This window comes from Camarhynchus parvulus, chromosome 1A (assembly GCF_901933205.1).
Source record: "Camarhynchus parvulus chromosome 1A, STF_HiC, whole genome shotgun sequence".
NCBI lineage: Eukaryota > Metazoa > Chordata > Aves > Passeriformes > Thraupidae > Camarhynchus > Camarhynchus parvulus.
This window is the reverse complement of record NC_044586.1, coordinates 24,720,451-24,738,173: the sequence shown is the minus strand read 5'-3', so window position 1 is coordinate 24,738,173 and position 17,723 is coordinate 24,720,451. Positions and strand designations below refer to the sequence as shown.

Genomic DNA, 17,723 nt, shown 5'->3' with positions numbered 1-17,723 from the left:
TTTGTTGCTCCACTGAATTTGTTCTAATTTGCTGCCATCTTTGGGGCACTAAGTTCTCCAGAAATTAGACTAGGTACACTCAGATGAGGATCCTGAAGGAAACATGACTAGAAACACGCAGGAAACATTTCCTTGCTTCAAGACACAACAGTTCTGTTTATGCAATCCAGAAATCACATCAGCCTCTTTGCTGCCGCATTGTACTGTGAGTGCACATCTCATTTGCTAACCCCAGTGTCATTTCTAGCATTACTGCTTTCCAGGGGTGCACCTCTCATCTCTGCTTTCTTTCCAAGCACAGTCTGATTTTAACTCCTACTATTCAATTTACTATCCACTCTGTTAATCCCCAAATCCTATTCTGAGGTATGACTGCTTAGCTTGCTATGTATCTCAAATCTCTTTGATTTCCAGTGGAAATACTCTCACAAAGCAAAGGTGTGGGGTTTGTCATCAGAGTAAAGTCAAGACTTATCCCTAAATTCACAAGACAATATGGATTCTTCACAGACATGTCCCCATCATCTGTCCCTCACCAAAAACTGCCAAAAGGTTTTCAAGGGCTTCAGTTTGCTCTGGTGGTGACCAGTGCTGGGCTGCTGTGTGACAGCCTTGCTGCTCCCAGAAAAAGCAGTGGGCCCTGGAGAGCCAGGCAAGGCCCTGCGACAACAACTGGGAGCACTGAGCAGGTGCTGCTGAAGCATCACTCTAAGGTACATTTCTGCACACTGCCTTTCCCTGGGCACATCCCCAGAGTGGGCACAGCACCTTCCCAATAGTCTGAACATCAGCTTCCTCCAAACAGTGGTACCTAAGCCTTCCCTCCTCCTTCATTCCAAAGAGGGGAGAGGTGGGAGGCTACTTCAAAGCCTTTCTGTGAGACACCACATTTGTGCAAAGCACACCAGATGCTGCCTGAGCAGCAAGTAGTCATAGAAGCAGGACCTGGGTACAAAAAGTATTTTTTAGGATTCAAAAGGAAAAAAACCCTTTCCCTCCTCCAAAACTTTTCCTTCTGAAATCTCCTTCAAAACTCTTCCCCTGCCCCTCCAGCTCCCAAACACCGGGGCCTCCAACAGCTCCCAAAGTAGTTCAAAGGCACTGAGACACTGACTTTGCCTCCCCAGCCACACTGACCACCTGCAGGACTGCCCCAGCCCAAAGCTGTGCCTTATAGAATGAAGTCCACTTGGGCTTGTCCAGACTGTAGGAGGAGAAAAGAAGATGGATGAACAAGGGAAAGGTGGGGGTGGGTGGGAAGCCTGCCCTGGGCAGCATTGATTCACTGCCTCCATGGCTGCTCAGCTCCATGGAGGAGAGGATGCTGAGCCCTGTGCAGCTTCTGATAGCCACAAGGCAGCTATGGTTCAGCAGTGTCTAAATGAAGTGGGGGTGTCCTTGACATTATATCTCTGACTGTGTCTTCTCCCCTTCTACTCTAGGACCCAGATGAAGGAGGCACATCTACCACACAAGTGGGTTGTAGCATCAGCTTCCCTCTTCAAAGAAAAGAAGTCCAAAATAAAGCAACGGCTACTCCCTCCCACCCTCTCCCATGAGTGTGTACCGGTGTGCCGGTGTGAGTGTGCCGGTGTGGGTAAATGTGTCAGCTCTCTCTGTCCTTCACAGTCCAGGTTTTAGCAGGACCAGAATGCAATTTACAGCCACTGAAAGTCCAACAAGGTGTATAAATCTGTCTTCTGGCCACAGCCTATTCTCATAATCCCTGTCAGCTCACTTCCCCCTCACCAGCATCGAGAGAAGGTTTTCTGATTAACTTTCCAGAACTCAGAAGGGACAAAGGAAGCTAAGCACAACTCAAGTCACTTGAATAGCCACAACATGTGTGCATTGGCTGGATTCATGACAGTTGTTAGCACCATAACAAAGATCTTTATAACAGAATCCATCTCAGCAGAGAGAGAAAACAAAGTGAGTTGCATAAAAATACAAAACTGCGTCTGTCCTTTGTATGTTCAGAAAACATGAGATGGCACAGATGCACCCATACACCTTCCCCACACTCTGCACTTACTTGAAGCCCAAGGGTCCTCCTGCAGGAGCCCAGTGTGCTTCTAGTTGAAAAGAAAGACCAGACCTAGGCATGTATCTAAAGCAGAGGAGCCCCATCCAAACCACCTGACCATATCTCTGGGCACCAACCAAGGAGAGCTGCTTTCTGCCAAATGCTGATCAGCATGTACTAGACCAGCTCAACCAGGATGGAGGTGGTCAGCTTGGCTTCACCTAACTGGGAGCTGACTATGGCCAAGAGAAAGCTTAGTGTGGCTTTTACCTTCCCAGTCTAGCACACAACAAGATGATTCCCAATTACACCTTCTCCAAGCCTTCAGTTTTGCACTGAGGAACTCCGTCCATCCATTCAGCACACCACAAGTTCTGCTCAAGGTTCTACAGCTGTTCCCCAGTATGTTCTTCTGTTTACTGGTATGAATGTTTCATGTCTCATTGCCAGTTATGAGAGGCACAGCTTAACATCCTCCTCCTGAGTGAAGCTTACCTTCTCTTTACATTGCTATTCTAATCTTTCATGCAACATATAATCTCCAGATGATTTTATCCAAGTTCTGTATTTCTTTGGCTGGTGTAATAAATGTGGCATTTCAGTAAAGCCAAGATTCAAGCTGAGTCTTTTGCATACAAACTCTTTAAACCCCAAGGCTTCAACTAAATAATACACATAGGTTTGTCCTATGCAGGAGGAGCATTGGACCAAACATTTTTGCCACTAAATATTTAAACATCCTAATAGGAAATCAGAAATTTTAAATGGAATTTAAGTTTTGAATGTTTTTACCCCTCCCCCTCTGGATCTCTGACCGTAAAATCAAGTTCTAGGATTTTTGCATCAAGTTTTGTCCTGCAGCTTTAAAACCATTTATATCACTCTTTTAAAGTAGTTCAGATTATGAGAAAACACAATTAATTTGCTTTAAAAGTCTCAAATTTTGTTCAGATGGAAATTTCAACTATGCCAAGTACAGTCATTTTAAGCAGTTCTACCAGAGAGCATTGATTTTTCTCCCCCAGGCACAGTCCATGAGGATTTGGGGAAGCAAACCTGATACAACTTAATTTCATCCCAAAACTGAATGTCAGCTAGATTCTATACCCACTCCTGTTTCATACTGCAGGAAAAGCAATACATTACATGATCAAGAAAACACCTGAAAACTTACATGGAAAAGAAGTGTATAAGAATCTGTTGGATCCTTAAAATCATGCTATTTAATATTTGAGAAAAAAGGAAATCATAAGACACAAGGACAAAAAATAGCACCTTTTGTATTAACACAAAGCATTAATGCAGCATTCATTGCAGGCACTGAAAAAGCAGCCTAGACAATGCCTAAAGAGCTCTTTATGATGTTCCTCTGGTGACAAAAGTGAACAAGTTTATAAACAAAAATACTTCAAAATGAAGTTGATTCAAATAAATATTGGAAGCCCTTGTGTCTTGTACCACAGAACAGATATCCAAAGTCAATCCAGTTTGATGCTGAATCCATAACCAATGCCAAGATTGCCCATTTTGAAGGGACAGTGGAGCCAGGCTCTGGGCTGCAGCTGCACCCTTGTACAGGCACACATTGTAATTGGTCCGGCCACAGTTGCTGAACTGCACTATCACAGAAGACTTCACAAATTCAGAGGACACACAGATTTCTGTATTACCCTGTGCACCTCAAAGCACATAGACAGTCAGGGAAAACCTTCTCTCGAATTTTCTGTTTTGTTCGATTTTTATGCTTCATCGCGCAAGCAGTATTTTCTTAGGAAAGATGTGCCTTGATGAAGATGGGCAATGCTTCTAAATGCATGCAGGAAAAAATGTACAAAGACATAAAATAAAATGGCATTCTTAAACTAGCTCCCTCCTGGGACACAGTGGTGTTACAAGCAGCCAAGCCCTGGCCCATCTTTCCTTAGCATGTAACATCCAGAGAAACAGATAACAGGTCTCTGTGGGAGACTGAGAGATATCCCTATACCTGGTCATTTCAACAGACCTCATGCACCAACTTGCCACTGTCTGGTGTGAAAGCAAGGTCTGAGAAATCCATAAATCATGGCTCAGCTCACCTAAGGGGACATTGGTGTTACTTGCAAACTCAAATCACATTTGAGAACCGTTTACATTGGGCACAGACTAAGGAATCTCCAGGCCTTTGAGTTCAAAAAGAGATGGACTATCAGGTACACAGTCTTCTTACAGAGGACAAGATGCAAGATAGAGAAACAGGCATTAGGAGATTTTGGATTCCTCATGGAACATGCCTGTTTTCCAACTGGGTGGTGAAAGAGTAATAATTTAATACACCTCTTGTCTTTTCTAGCTCCCAACCCCGTAAATCCTTAAAATGCATACAGGCAGAACAAAAGAGATAATTAAAAGCTTTCAGAAAGCTCATCTATGTAGGCTACCTTTGACCTTAGTCAATAAGGATTAGCTTTTCGAGAGGGCAAGCTGGAGCACATCCATGGGGCTCCTGCTCTATGCTGCCCTTCAAAGAAAAAAAGCCTTTCAAAAGTGGTCTTTCTCCACTGACTCCCTGGAGTTCTTCTGGAAACGAGTCTCCCACAGCCAGTGTTCACTTCTGGAAAAACTCCCCTTTCCATATAAAAGTCAAACATCTCACCAAGCTTATAAAAGCAAATGTATAACAAACTATGAGAGGGGATATACTGAGGGATATGAACTGCAGGAATGAAAATCCCAAGTGATTTTAAAGAACTGGAGACAATTGTAAAGAGTTACCTGCACATTATAAGAAACGATAAAAATTTTCATTGGAGCAGTAATTCTGGTTTTCTGTCACAGAGTCCATAGTTCTCATCCCTCATCCTTAGTTTAGGAGAACTTGCCTGAGGATCAGGTCTTTGTTTCCTGGGAATTCACCTCCTCCTGTCACTTTATTCCCCACCTGGAATCAGCACTGGAGCTCAATGCTAAATGAAACATTTTGTTTTCATGTCACCGGGAAAAAACAAATGCATCCAAAGCAGAACAAGAACAAACCTGCACTGACTAATTTGGAGGAAGAATTAGTTCCCATGTCTCCCATGTCTCAGAGGACTCCACTGCCTCTGGGCTACAGAGCCTGTGCCTCCATTTCTTTCAGGTTGAAATAAATTCTCTTTTTATAAGTAATTACTTCGTATTGGGCCAAAACAACAAACTACCCCCACAGCCCAGTCGTTAGAGCACTCCCTCTCCAGCACAATGAATAGGCATTTATATAAAGTAGAACAGTTCCAACTGGAAAAGTTCCAACTGAGAAAGCATTACTGCAGAGAACCCAGTAGTCTGAGCCCTTATCTTGGCTAGGACAACCTCAGGGACAAGTCCCCACTTCGAAGTATGCAGAATAAGGATGTGTCACACAAAACCCTGTTAGTTCCCTGCCCACCAGGCTGCTAGCTATTCTTTTCTCTGCTTTTTCATGAAAACACATCAAACACTCTAATTAAGCTCAGTACACAACTAGCAAAACCTCTGAAATTACTTTTTTTTTTCAGTTGGGCAGTTAACCCATTTCCAAACCTCTTCTGTCGAAAACATTATTCATCTTCTCTAATGTCAAAAGCTGAAATCAGGAATCAATCTGCCCTAACAAAAAAAACAGATGACTATTAAGGCAAGGCATGTCATTAAACAACCCTCATCTATGCATCTCCTGGTTTCTGAAAGTTATTATGCCCTCCAGTAAGAAAAAGGCCTTTGCACAGAAGGGGTTATTCATGTATGATACCCTCTGCGACATCCAGCTGCTGCTTCAGCAAGCACCAAGGTACAGGCATTCAGATCCTGCAAAGTTCTCTGAGTCCTGAAGTTCAGAGAGCCTCGGAGCCCCTTTACTCTACATAGAAATGTTGCAAATTAAAAAGAATTAACGCATGATCCTTGGCTCTCTCTCTGAATCCCTGGTTTGAAAGTTCACAAACTTCCAAACCAGGGATTCAAAGTGCTTTCCGCAAGAGCTGCTGTATGTTTCAAGGCAGCCCTCCCACAGCTATCCTCTTTTTTTAAACTACTTAATTTTTGTCTCCTCCTATTTAGGATACCAGTGCCCCATCACTTAATGAAATTGTCTTTCCTGAGATTCTATTTATACTTTCATGGCATTTACCACTGTTACTTTCAGACTGAGTCTTAAAAGCTTCCTTCTAGAAAGACAGTACCGCAGACCACATCCACGCTGATTTTATATTTTGACTTCCAACACTTCAGGACACTATCTATATAATTTCAATTATATATGATAGTCACCTTTTCAGTAATAAATTAGAGGGTAATTTCAAGTTGCACCAAAAACGTGGAGAGCTGAAAGGGAGAGACTGTGAGAACAGATTATGTCATTCTGTCGCTTTCATTAGACTCTCCCTTGGGGATTGTCAGCCTCTGATATTTCAGCTTGCCTCTGCCGAAACACACGTCTGACAGGAGGGAATCTCCCCTGAGATACTTAGGCCACTGACTACAGCAGCCAGCAATAATAGAGAATTATAGAGGAGGAAAGAGAGGGGTGCAGGGATATGCAGATCCTTCCCACGTGCTTTCCATACAAGCGTATGCCTACGTGCAAGTAGCCGCGAGTTAGTGCGTTCTAGTGCATTTCCTCTGTCACAATGCACTTCAAATGCATTTCTAAGCAAAGCCTTGTGACAGAAATTCCCCTGCAATCCAGCTGTGTACAATTAAACATCATCCTGCTTTACCTGGCCAAAGAGCCAGCAGCAAATTTACAGCAGCAACCCTTCCTCCATCCTCCTCCTGGAGCAGGTGACAGCACCCCGACACCTTTCCATGCAGCAGTGGAGCCGTTCTTCTCACTGCACAGGCTTCAAAACCACTGCTGTGAAGAGCTGGGATTGCCCTTGGCTTTAGGATCCTAGCAGTTCTTCTGCAATTCATTTCCAGGTGGTATTGATTTAGGACCTCCACCTTTCGCATTCCAAAGAGCCACTGTGTATCTCCAGTACCTCATTTCCAGCTGTGAGTAGCAGAAGTCTCATGTGACACAGGGAAACCACAGCCCCTTGTTATGACAGACTTCAATCTCTGACCTACTCATGCCCCACTGTATCCTGCTCACAGCCCACAGCCAGAGGTAACAATATGGGACCACTGCAATCTTAAGCTACCCACGAGGCTATTATGCCTATCACCTGAAGACAATTTTCTGTTCATTAGGCAATCAGCTGAGATGTAGGACATGGCATTTGCACTAGTAAATTATCATCAGCTTGGTGACACCAGATTTTATCTGCCTCAGCTGGCTTCAAGTAGCCATCTTACCTCCTAGTCTGTTTTGAAGTAGTGAATTTAGTAGTTTTACATTTGTTTCATTTTGAAAAATCCTCTAAATTCTTCAGAGATCATTAAGAAGATCTCTGAAGCAAGAAACTACATCCATGTGAGAGAGTTGTATATGCATTCTCTCCAAAAAGAGCATGGCAACCTTAACTAAGAGATTAGGTGAAGAAGCTAAATAAACAAGTGAAATCCAAGTATAATAAGAGAGTGTATTGTGTCATTTCCTCCATTTGGGTCAGAGTGTGTCCTGGACAGCTGTATAGAAAATTCCCGATTCCCACAAAAAAACACCAGAGGTCAGGATTACATGCTTGTCACTCTTTTTTAAAATAGGGTAATCCACCAGCAGGGCTGCACCACAGTCACCATTTCTGCTGATGCACAGGAGGATTTACATTGGTACAGGCCTTAGGCCATACAGCACGTTCCTGATGCTGGCCAAACTCGCAAGTTCAAAACAGCCCTTTCAGCCATCCCAGCCTCTGGCAGGGGAATCTCTACTGACCCGAGGTGGGAATATCCCTCACAGAACTTCACTGTTCATCCAAAACCCCAAGCAGGCACAGGAAGCTCCTCCAACTCGGAGCACAAAGAGATGTGACTGTGAAGGCTGGCTAGTGGAGCGATGATCCTCAGAAACCACAATGCTCATGGCTGCCCACATTTTATCTTCTGGAAGCAGCAAAGAGGAGTAAACAGAAGGTCTTTTTAAACTGTATCTCATCTTGCAAGACAAAATAATGACATCATGCAGTAGCAAGGTGTGAATTTTCACATCTCTCAGTGTGTGACGGTCAACCTCCCCTCCCCCTGCAGTATCAGGTTTTGGCACAGCAGCTATTCAGATGCTGTGATAGTGTAAAGCCCTGAAAGCAGTGGCTACAGACAGGTGAGGATTCTGAATGAAAGAGACATGGTCTCTATCTAAAACAGCCCAACTTATCCCAGGATTCAAGAACTGTGCTTGCAAATGCTAAAGCATCATTCACACAAGACATGTTTGTAAGCCTCTTCTGCCTGATTTCTATACTGCAGCTCTTGCCAGTCCCCTGGACAGTATGAGCTGTCACAACCTAACAGAGGTTTTGTAAAGCAGGCATCTTTGGGGAGCTCCTGATACGTGCAAGCTGTGCCACCAGTTGACACCACCATTTTGATTCCTACTGGTTCCACATTAGATTTGTTGCGCAGAGGCAAACCAAATCAGGTTCCTCCAATGGGACAGTCTCTTCCCTCCTGCACACAGGACAAATCAACCTTATTATCTTTCTTCCAAAGTTGTTTGGTTAGGCATGCAAATATCATGATCCAAGGTTCGCTGGAGACAGACTTTATTAGATACAAAATCCTGATAGTTCAGCACCTACATCTAGCTTTAAATATTGTCAGTCACAGCTAATCTGCCAAATTTATCAGCTCTTCTACTGTCACTAAAACATTAGTGCAGTAAACATTTAATTTGATGTTTAATCTGTATTCTCTCTGCTTCATCTTAAAGTCATTTATTTCCTGATCTGTCCTCTGTGACTAATGAGAATAATTGGCCCCTGTCTTCTTTCTGTAACAGTCTTTTATGTATTTGCAGACAGCTAAGGATCCACCCACAGTTGTCTTTTCTCCAGACTGAGCTTCCCTAGGTCTCTCTCATTCTTTCTTTACAGGTCTTGTTTTCTCTGCTCTGTGATGGTTGTCTTAGTTCACTCCCGCACACTCCCCCCAGTCCTTCCCTCTCTTAGAAGTGCTGCCCTCAAACAGAACATAGTTACCTAAGCAGAGCTAAACCACATCTGTAAATAGGTTCTAGACAGATCATTTCACTGTTTTGAACAAACAAGGATTATATACAATCTGTATTCTGTATACAGAGCTCACACACAGACTGGACAGTGGGTTTGGAGGAGGATGGTGGTAGCTACACTGCTTAATTCCTTGATCCGTGTTTGAAAATCCAGACTGGAAGTACAGTAAGCAAGAACTGTTACCATAACTAAATAGCTACACACAGACAAAGTAGACTAGGGTGACTGCTACCTGGAGAGGCAACTTAAGAGTTTGTCCCATGGACAGTTAATTGGAGGTGAGCTCCTACAACCCCAAAATGCCAGGGGTGTGTAGGAGTGGCAGAATAATATCCCATGGATTACTCAGGCCAGACAACCTGGTGGCCCTGCACCTGTTTTAGTGGAGGAGCAATCAGTACAGATAAGCCACCAAACATGAAGATCAAATTCACATTTTTCCCTTTAGAGTGTTTCTTTCCTATAAATGTTTCAGCACAGCCTCGTACACCAATGTTAGTAATACTGTACGTGCTTTGGGAATACAGAAACTTCTTCAGTATTCAGAGGCAGCAATCTAGCCTTTTACCTCAGCCACTTTCAGTGACTCTTTTCAGTTCTGAACCTTCTTTATGGATTGGTTTTGAGGTATAGGGAGTGAATAGTGCAGAGATCTCAGGCTAGTATCCCTTTCACTTTGTGCCAATAACCACTCTCATTCAAAATTTCTTCTCCCCCAGATGTTTAATCAATTCATCCATATTGATATATATATATATAGATTATATATATTGATATAAAACATAGTCTTTGATTGCTTGTGTTAGAAAGGGAAGAGAGCCACCCAGCATACTTTGCAGTCTAAACATACCAGCTATATTGGGAAGATGAGCTGGTAGTGAGCCTCAGAACACATACCCTTTCACTCTTCACTTTTTTTGGTGACCCTGGGTATGGAAAAAGAAGTGGTTTTATTCTTCTCACATGAAGCATATTCAATGTATATGTAAAAATTTTATAAAGCGAAGTCTGTCCCTTCTCCTGCCCAGAGTCAGTGTGCTCTTCTGTTTCCAAGAAAACACTGAACAAAAGACAGCCTTGCCTCTAGAGGTCCAAATTAGCCATGGTTAGAATTTAATTTGAATTTGCACAGTTTGCACGCTGCCTTGTGCCATACAGTTCTTTCTGAGTGCATAGAGAGGGGATTTTTTTCTCTGCAGTGACCTCAGGCACATGGAGATACGCTGCTTGGTTTGCACACATCACCACCCTGCACTTGGTCAACATTTACACACACCAGTTCACACTCCAATGTACAATTCTAGCTGGGAGCTTGTGGTTTGCAGCTTAAGGAAGCAATGAGCTCCTGAACAATAAATGATGAGTTTGCTTGGATTTTTTTTCCCCAAAATGAAAGGTAGCTTTAACATTTAACCTGGTCAGATCAATTTCCTAGTTCCCAGGCACTTAGCACCATGGCACTAATTTTGCCAGAGTGAGCACCAGTCCATACCTGCCAGGAACCTTCTTTCCTGTCTTAGGTAAACAGACAAGCAAGAAAGGTAGGTCAGAGGGATGGTGGAGCCCCCTTTGTGGCTGGAGAAATGGTTTTTTACTTCCCACTACAAAGCACTTTGCCTTATAAGCAAAAAGCAGAAAGACAAAACTCATAAGAAGGGACAAGGCAGTAGTAGTAGGTGGGCCACGCTTAGCTTCAAATTTCTTATTTTCCTCTGATTCCCCTTCTACTTATTTCAGTGCTGTGATCTTCAAACTGCCATTTCATTTTATGCAGGGAGGTACCCAAGGCAGCAGCGAGTCTCTCTGCAGCAAAGCGACAATTAATAAGTTGACTCACTTTGGTGTAAAGAGTTCTTGTGGATGGGTGGACAGAGGACAGATCAGGGTAATAGCAGATAACTGATCAGCCCTGCTTCTCCCAACCACTTTGTGCTTTTGTCTCAAGTATAAATAAATATCAAAGAGAGCTAATCACAGAATTGCAGAAGAGTCAGGCAGGCCTAGAGTCAGGCAGAGTGGATACCACAAGCATTCCATGGTGGATTAGGCAATCACAATACCCTGAGCCATTTTGCTCAGAAAGATCATCTAGTCCATCTTTCCTATTAACTAATCCATTTTCTTTTGTGATTAATTGCAGCTTACAAAAAGAAAACTGTAAAAATTTGAAAAACCCTCTGCATGTTCTCAGGCTGCAAGATAGCTGTCTTGCCACTGCCCACCAAACCACACTGCCAAGTAGAGAACAGGCAGGGTAGAGCTGTGGCCTCCCTAAAGGCCAAGAAGATTAAACCTCTTGGGACCAGACCTCAGTCTGGACTATCTCATAGGCAGCTTTTGTGCATCCTAAGGATGGGAATGTGGAATGGAGCCCATTGCAGATACAAGCAGTGCTATCTGTACAGTGCTCCCACCCTCTGCCAGCTTGGGGGAATGAAAAACAGCACCAGGAATCAAATCCAGACCTCCCACATGGTGCTGCAGAGAGACTGATTCCTGGTGCCAACCCAGGCAACGTGAGTCCAGTGTGGGAATCCAAGCACAGCTCCACAGCTCTGGCACTGGAAGCGAGTGGTGCCAGAAGCACCTGCCCTCTTCCAAATCAAGCACAAGAAACAGCCCCAGCAAGATGAAATAGAAATTAATTCCATCAGCTGTAGGTTAGGGTTTGGGGATCAGGTGCTTGTTCGTAGGTTGATAGACTTTTTATACAGGAACAGTTGGAAAATCCAAAATGAGGATAATAGAAGTCAGAGTGTCAGTTATTAGATGGGGATAGCAGCTTGGGATTTTTGCCCCTGTTCTGTATTTTCCACCTCTCTGTGATCTCTTGCATGATGTTCTGGCATGTACAGATGCAATGTAGACCTCGGCCAACAACGCTGGTATCCTGAGACCCTTGCCCAGAACAGGATGGCTGGGCGCTGCTGCTGACACCTTCCTTTGCTCAGCAATGGTCTCAGTGGCACAGGGATCGTAACAGGCACCAGCACCGACACAGGCTGAACTGGCTGGTGCAGCAGGTGTGCCAACAGATCAGAGCCCAGGGTCCCTGGGAAGAGGAGCTGTGGCTTTCACCATGCTTCCTTCCTTTTCTTGGCTGAGATCTGCATTGTGACCTGTGTAACAATGACTGAGCCAAGAAGTTGAAGCAAATCTCACCATCTCCGAGCTGTTTCCTGACTCTGCCCTCAACCTGTTCCGTCATGTCCCAGCCCTCTGAGACCTCCACCCAGGGCTGGGGGACAAGCTGGTGTGGTGAGGGACCAAAGAAAAGCAAGATAAACGGAGGCGACAAGAGCTGCTGCTTTGGGGCGGCGTGGGTGAGCAGCTGAAAATTGCCCACACCCACAGCTCCCCTCCTGCAGAGCACCCTGCACCCACGAACAAACTGCTGCTCTCCGCAGAGCTGCAGCTGGGGCACACCAGGTCACCCGGCACCGCAGGGCGCTGTGTCCCTGCTCTGCTCCCCACGGCCTTGGGGCGGGACAGCACTAGCACCCCATGAGCTGCGAGTGCTGCATACCCAGCCCTTTCTGCCTGCTCAGGGGGCAGCTCAGGCGGGATCAGCTGCCTCCATGCGCTGCTTGCAAAGCCTGAGGTAGCTGTGCTTGACGGTGGGGAAAGCAATGGTAGTGGACATCTCCTTTTGCCCATACTGGAGCTTGCAGAGAAGATGAAGAAAAGTCACAGGTAAAGGCAGCAGGCAGAGACACTGGGCAGTAAAGAGTGAGGATGTGGGCCGGTGCTCCTGGCTACCACGGCTGAGCATCAAAGCTGTAAGACCCCTCCCCAAGTCGCACCTGTGCACAGCCTGGCCCCGGTCACGGCTGGGAAGGGCTGTGGCAGGGATGCGGCCCCGCTGGGGCCGGGTGCCCCGCGGGCAGGGCTGGCAGGCGGCGGGCAGACAGAGCTGGGCACCGCTCCCGAGGGGAGCAGGCAGCCTGGCCCCGCTGCCGACGGCTGCCACCCTGGCCAGGCACCCGAGAAAACCTTCCCCTCTGCCGTGCGATGTGCCTACAAAACTCAGAGTAGGGGGCAGAGGGGCAGGGACTGAGCCCACCCTCCCCTTTCCGTGCATCCCTCCGGGGTTTGTGCTTTTAGGGGCTCTCGGGGGTAAGCGATGGCCGATGAAGGGGAACACAATCCCCCACCCGTCCGGTGCTGGGGTCCTGGGAAAATCCGGGAGCTGAGAGGCCTGAGAAATTCCTTCGGAAAACGGGGAAAAGGCTCCCACACGCCCTCCTCTCCGCACAGGTAAACTTTCTACTCCCACTTGCGGCGAGGGAGGGAGAGCTCAGGCAGGGAGGATCCAGGCGCGGATACCCTGGGAAGCCTTAGATATTTATAGAAGCACAGGCAGAATATGTCAGGAAAGGTGGCTCAACCCCTTCACGCGGAACCGCTCTTGGTTTTTAACAATAGGCCGACAAAACCCCCAGAAATGTAGCAAGGAGCTGCTGGAAAGATGCAGGCAAAGGAGGTGGTAGGAAAGGCGCGCCCCCGGCTCGGCGTGCTCGGGATGCACCCAGAGCTCCGAGTGCCTCAAGGCTTGCCCCACCCCACAGCGGGGCTGGAGGATGACCCCCCCTTCTTCCCCCCTCTGCCGTGGGGTGCGCCTCCCGCTCCTCTTGCCGCCCCCCACCCACTGCCAGCCTTCCGGTGTGGACGGGAGAGGCGGCCCGGGGGGAGCCTGGGCGGGGGGCTGGCGATGCGGCTGAGGGTGCCGGGGGGCCGCCCGCGGGGGGGCCGTGCAGCAGCTCCCCCCTGCCCCCGCCGCTCCCGGCGTGGGGGCGCGCAGACCCACGCGTGACCGGCGAAGCGGCGCGGCGGGCACGGGCTGAGGCTTAAAATAACCCCGAGACGTTCAACACCTTGTGCCCGGCGCTCCCGCACCCCCCGGCTCCCTTTGTCTTGCCACCATCTTACGGAAAGACTCACATGTCACGTTACGGTCGGGATGCACCGGTATCTCTCGCGTATCTACAGCCGAGCGGCACGATAGCCATTTTGCATCCCTCCCGAGTGGGCTGGGGAAGGGGCTGCAAGGCGCGGGGGATGGCGAGGGGGAAGGATGGGGCGAGGCGGAGAGGGGCCACGATGCCCGCTGATAGCACCAGGGGGACGGGGATAAATTAAAACACGTGAAGTTGCCTGAATACAGCGCCTCGTAGGTTCAGGCTAAGTCGCTTGACGTGCTTGGACTTAAAATAGCCCTCCACCTCCACGCAAGCAGGCGCACTGGCCCCGGCGCTGGGCGGGCTCCTGCCGCGGTGCCAGGGGCGGCCCCGGCCACTCCCCGGGCCCCGGCCCCCGCGTTAGGCCGCTCACGATCGAGAGGCCGGCGTGGGTTTTCAGTAATGCACCACCCTCCTGGGCAACAAGCGGGTTTCTACGTCCTGGTGTTCCTGACCAGCTCTGCTTTCGCATCAAAGCATAGCAAGGAGCCGCTGGACCAGTGAAAAGGGGGAGGCAATTTGCGGGTGGATGGATGAAAATTATTTTCATTTTCACCCCTTTCCAAAGCCGTGTTCCTCCTCCCGTGTCTCCCCCGACCCCACCTGCCCACCCCCCCACCCCAAAAAAATCACAAGGGACTTTCCCCCAATTCACAACGTTGTACCTAAGTCAAACCCTTTCGCCTTCTCTTCATGTCCTATTCGATGAGCCAAGAGGGAATCAACATGTCTGGTGAATGTTGGGGTTTTTTTCCCCTCTATCTGCTTCTAAAAGCAGCATCTCTAAACCTTTTGTTCTACCGTGAATGATCTTCCCTGGGCAAACCCGCGTACCAAAATGAGCTGCAAGCAAAACCACAGAAACAGGAATTTCCCTACCTTGGTTTGTAGAAGCAGAACCTCTAGACGGACAGATCAAGGGAGAGAGCATGTTGGGAATGTCCAGTCTCCTCTTCTTGCTTGCATATCCACATAAGAAGAATAAGGGTCGGGGGCAAACGTGGGGGAATGAGTTAAAAAACAATCCTATTTGGCTGTAAAAAAAATAGAGGTTTCTTTGTGGCAATCTTGCGTCTTGAAGCGGTGCAAATTCAAAAGCTGGAGAGAATCACTTCAGAGGATATTCAGCGCGAGTGGTGAGGATCGTCAAATGCAGGTTCCAGAGTAAGCATTCCTTTTGCCTTTTTAATGATTATTCTTATAATTATTCTCTCTTTTTTTTTTTTTCCTGGAGCCCTAGTGGAGGAGGTTGTGTTTAATGCAACTGGAGGTCGGTGCCGTTCTTCTGTGAAGCATGATTATCCTCAAAGCGTCCCCTTCCTGAAGGGAAAAATAAGCATCAATTCTGTATTAGAGGGATCTGAAGGGGATAGAAAACGCTCCCCAACAAAGACATTAATATATTGAGAAGAAAGGAAGGCAAAACGCATTTCCCAATAGTGCACACAAGCGGAATTAAAAAAAAAAAAATTAAAAAAAAAAACAGCTGGCACGAGTCTATAAATAATTCAGATACGGGCTGACTACACCATTCGCGGGATAGGCATGCATACGAGACGAGAAAGCGGGCGCGATGTGAATCGCGGAGAGAAAGCAGCTCCCCCCCCCGCGGCCCCCTCCCCATGCACGCACAGCATTTCGCCCACCCCCGGGCCCAGCCCCCGAGGGCTGGCGAGGGCCGTGCCCACCCCTCTGCAGTGCTGCCGGCACCGCTGCCCGCCGCGCACACGCACCGCACCGCCGCGGGGCTGGGGGGCACGGGGGGGCTGCTCCACCTGCCACGGGCCCCCCGCCTCCTTCGGCCCCGGCAACACAGCCCTCGGCTCTCCGGGCTTGGCTTGGGATTTTTTTTTTTTTTTCCTAGGGGTGGGTGGATGGCTGGGAGTGTCCCCACCACCACCTCCTCCAGCACAGCCGGACAGGGCTCACAGCTATGCAGGCATTTATTTAATGAAGCCGCAGATATTTATTTCTTTTCCCCTCCTTTCTCGCTCGGTAAAAGATTCACACTTAGAGCTGTCATAAAATCCAGACCCACATACATACCAGCAAATCCTGCTTCAAGCACTCGGGCTGCTCTGAGTAGCTACTGCCCCCCTCTCTGCCTGCAAGGCTGATCCGCCTCAGACATGCTCAACTTCTTCATTCTCCTCTCTGGTACTGCCCGGGTGGGAGATGAGGGGCGGGGAGGTGGAAGTGCTCAGAGCATCACTCTAAAAATACATTTTAAAAAAAATTCTCTGCAATATAAAAGCTCCGAGAATGCTTCCCGGAGGTGGGGAAAGCACGGGAAGGTGAATTAATAAAGCAGCTTAATAATTAATAATAATTAAATATACCCGCGCAAAATGGTGGGGAGGGGGAGATATCGAGGGGCGGGGAGGGGAAGCTGTGCGAGTGAGCAGTGGGGGAAACGGGGGGGGGGAGAAGACGAGGAGGAAGGACAGTACGGGCAACGGGAGACCAAGCCCCGGCCACTGCCGGAGGGAGGGAGCAGGTCTCGGCCTCGGCGGGGACGAAGGGGGAGCCCGCTCCCGGGCGGCACCTGTGCCTCCGGCCGGGCCGGGCCGGGCCGGGCCGCAGCCCCGCGGGGACCGCCCGGGGCTCCCTGAGTCCGGCGCCCTCTCGGACCGCGACCCGCATGTTTGGAAGCAACCGAGAGTAGGAATGCTTAAAAAAATGTATTAACAATAACCATAAAATAGTAATAATGAGAAGAAAGGAACGGGCACCCAGCCAGCAGGCAGGCAGCAGAATTGGATCCCAAGGAAAAGAAAGCAGTGAGAGCAGAGATAACGCTAATATCCAAATTGGATACTCCACAATTAAGCCCGGTGCTTTAATTGCTATTCTCAGAGCCCCCTGGAAGCCAAGAAACGTGAAATCAGCCTGAACAGAAAGGAAGTCGTGTCTTCATCCTCATCCTGCTCTGCCCATGGATGCTTGCACCCTACAGCCCATGGTGCTCTCAGCCTCATTGCAGGAGGGCAATCCACTCTGTGGTCACAGATCCATCCCTGACACCTCCTGTGCCATGGGTGGCTGAGCAGAGCATGCCCACCTACCCCTCTCAGCACCAGAGAATGGCCCTAGGGTAAGTCTTGCCCCCTACCAGGAAAAGCCAGAGTGGGTAACAAAGCAAACCCCTTCCAGGTGGAAGTGTCAAGTGCAGTGTCCTTGAGGGTTGCAAACACCCACCCTGTCAATGACTGAGTCTTGGTAGGAGATTTGGAAGAGCTCAGATGGTCCTTGGTTTCCCTGAGGAAAGCCCTCCCCGTGCTTCCCTGCCAGCTACACTTGTCCTGCAGGAAATCAGACCCCAGGCCGAGCATGACATGCTGTGCTTCAGTGCCAATGCAGACTGCACTGTCTGGCCTTTGTATCCCTCTCACTGAAAGCACCCTCCAAGGAACGCACAGTTGCTTGGACCTGCCTAGCATTGTCTATGTCCAGGAGCAGTGAGGAAGATGCTGCTCAAAAGACAGGCAAGGAGGGCTGGATCCCACGTGCCAAAGAATTGTGTTCCAGCAAACAGATGGGCACTCAATGCTGGACCTTTGTTGCAGGTATGTATTTGCAGGGCAAAATGTGCATGTGGCCAAGGTTTCTGAGGGAGGAAAGCCTCCT

The 17,723-nt window shown here is 48.1% G+C and overlaps 1 protein-coding gene across 5 annotated transcripts in view; it reads right to left on the bottom strand.

Annotated features, from left to right (window-relative positions):
* GRIN2B (glutamate ionotropic receptor NMDA type subunit 2B) overlaps positions 1-16,234 on the bottom strand; it is a 205,627-nt gene extending 189,393 nt beyond the window's left edge. Inside the window, exons 1-2 of one of the 5 annotated variants that reach the window (XM_030959372.1) lie at positions 16,143-16,234; positions 14,976-15,416 (exon numbers count right to left, since the gene is read on the bottom strand). The gene's annotated coding sequence lies outside the window, so the exon portion shown is untranslated. Of the gene's footprint in view, positions 1-14,079; positions 14,435-14,975; positions 15,681-15,728; positions 15,798-15,871; positions 15,905-16,142 lie in introns of those variants that run through there. The other 4 variants (XM_030959375.1, XM_030959373.1, XM_030959376.1 and 1 more) reach the window with 4 other exon arrangements.
* Positions 16,235-17,723: the final 1,489 nt, after the last annotated feature.